The sequence below is a fragment of the Paramacrobiotus metropolitanus genome, unplaced genomic scaffold, assembly GCF_019649055.1.
Source record: "Paramacrobiotus metropolitanus isolate TYO unplaced genomic scaffold, Prichtersi_v1.0 Parri_scaffold0000153, whole genome shotgun sequence".
Classification (NCBI taxonomy): domain Eukaryota; kingdom Metazoa; phylum Tardigrada; class Eutardigrada; order Parachela; family Macrobiotidae; genus Paramacrobiotus; species Paramacrobiotus metropolitanus.
Genome location: NW_026570373.1, coordinates 113,319 through 115,922, shown reverse-complemented (window position 1 = coordinate 115,922; position 2,604 = coordinate 113,319). Strand labels below are relative to the sequence as shown.

General features: G+C 43.6%; 1 long non-coding RNA gene across 1 annotated transcript; it reads left to right on the top strand.

Moving 5' to 3' along the window:
• The first annotated feature begins 340 nt into the window (after positions 1 to 340).
• Positions 341 to 1,665, top strand: LOC129599708 (uncharacterized). The gene is made up of 4 exons (XR_008691953.1): positions 341 to 598; positions 689 to 728; positions 812 to 1,124; positions 1,205 to 1,665. It is a non-coding gene; the product is annotated as an uncharacterized LOC129599708 (long non-coding RNA).
• Positions 1,666 to 2,604: the final 939 nt, after the last annotated feature.

Here is a 2,604-nt window from a genome sequence, read left to right as displayed (position 1 = left end):
CATTCTAACATAATAAATGAGTAAAGTTCCGGGAGCGCTAAATTTATCTTCCGGTAGTGACGTTAGAGTTGCACTGTCTGCAACCTTTTGGGAATCCAGATAAGGATATGCTTTAGACAACCTGTGGATAGCGCACATCTTTGAAGTTAGGTCCTACTCCAAATACGCCCTAGTTTGGCCAAAGGTCAGATCGTGACTAAAATAAGCGCTTCCGTTTTCCCCACGGTACACTTCCAGGATCACTTACCTCACGCACTGCATCCAGATTAACGCGGCTGGGAGGATATATTGCGCACTGCGGCTAACAAATTAAGCAAAATTTCGTTTGAAATACCGGTTGCCGGACAAAGACAGCCAATTTTCCACAGAGAGTCACAGTGTTCAAACCATATATAAAAGCGTACAGTGCGGTTTGGGTACAGTTATTCTGTTCGAATCTCTTGGAGCGGGCACAGTAAGCCATCGATGGTTCTGAATCTTATTGTTTTTTTTTCCAACATTTCTTTCCTTTTTTGCCATGAAGAGGTTCGCATTATCCGTTGCTCTGCTTTTGACCATGTTGTCCTTATCCGCCGCCCAGCAATTCCAGTTCAGCAAGGTAAAGTGCTTTAACATAGAGGTGATCCCTCTGACACAGTCGATAAGCCAGGCGCCTCAGATGCCCCCCAAAATACTGTGTATTTTCCAGGGTTGGTCACCAGGCAAGCGAAGCGGCCTCCCGCAAACTGGTAAGCGAACAAACAAGCCTACCACCAAATATGGCTGCCCAATCAATGTTCAATGCAACATTCCACTCTGTGTCACTTAACAGACGCTCCCATTGCGGTACTGCCGACCATAGGAAGCTCTGTAGTTGATGCCAGTCTGTTCACCAACACGGGACTGTCAAGAGACACCGATGAGCTTTTGGACTTGTGGGCCATCTGGAAGCCCAAAATCGTTGGCCTAAATACGGCAAGTGATAGCTTTATCGCGCAGCAACTGCTAACGTATTAACGGTGCGCAGTACTCGTTCGGATATCTTGTTAGGTGTGGCCGCCTTCAGCCATTAAAGGAGACTTCAAATCAAGGATGCTGAACCGAAAATAGCTGAAAGAGAGGCGTGGTATCAACGGTCGTTTACGGTTAGTATTTTAGGAATGTGTAGATGTGCAGACTGATCGTTTCTGGTGGTGTTGTTCTAAAATTGCACTGTATTTTCCAGCGACTGCGCTGCTGCTCTTAGCCATTATTCGAGTGCTCCGGGGACGTACATACTCAGAATAAACATCCCGGCATTGCTTCTCTCGCCACATTCCGGCAGGGAGATGTTGCACTTCAGATATCCTTATCTAACCAATTCGCACGAGCTATCTGGCAATAGATAACATGAAACGCTACGAGAATGTATCTCGAAATGCGAGAATTTTGCGATATCTAGCTTAATATATATAATTATTACTCGTAGCTAAACCCATGTACGAGTACATGTGTGCGTGGAATCTTTACGGAAAGCAGCACGCCGGCGTGCAGGCTGCTCGTGCAAGCGCAAGGCTTAATCACACAGCAATACAGAAAACGTGAAGTTCGTTTATCTCTTTATACAAATACTGCCTATTTATTCCGCTTATGGGTATTTTGTTCTCGAGCCCGCATTTTGTAAAGTTAAGGCTTGCCGATACAGCTTGCCAGGAATGGGTGCGTTTTGCTTAATAAATACTGATTGCACATATTTAATAATAGATGCTGCGCTAACAATAAAGGAAACTGATAGCTCCGCAAAGCTGTATTATCAGATTACCAGCAGTACCGAACTGGTATTGAGCGCATTCTTGCAAGATAAGCTAATCTGTGTCGCTCCGACTTGACGGTACTAATACTGTAATTCCAAAAGCAGGCTTAGGCAACACGGAGATTTTATAACAGCCTTTTGTCATGCTTCTGTATGTAAGAGCACGAGGTCAATAAGAAGTGTCTGAAAACAGGAAACTGGGTTTGCTAATGAGAACCGGCTAGGAAAGTAATGACATGCTATACGGAAGATGCACTACTCTGTACATCTACCGCACTTGATGACCATCCAAACTCAATAAAGTGTTCTTATTTAATACGTTGTACCACAGGTGAATAAAGTTAAAAAAAATAAAGTGGGAATAATAAGACCATGAACTATTTCTTGTGCCTAATCTTCAGACTTCTAGGAAAACACTTTACCAGTAATCCCACTACGTGCACGAAATACGATCTGGATGATGTAATTATCCAGATAATTGTGACTTCCGGTAGGTACACATACGGTAGGGACTTGTGTTGTAATTGTGACTTCCGGTAGGTACTTTATGTGATTTCCGGTAGGTAGTTTATGTTTTCGTTACATAGAGACACGAGACTCTCATAACATAAGTTCTTATTAGCAGTTGCATTCACACCTAATTCTAGTCAAGACCGATCCGCTCATGAAAACCAATGGCCATATCCGTTTTACATGGACAAGTTAACAAACGGGAAAATTTTGCCGACGTCCTTATACGGCGCGCGTGCGCCAACAACCAATTAGTAAGCTCAAAACGGAAGAAACAGGCATGTACTTGTATTCAGTTAGTACGTACATCAAAGCCATACGTT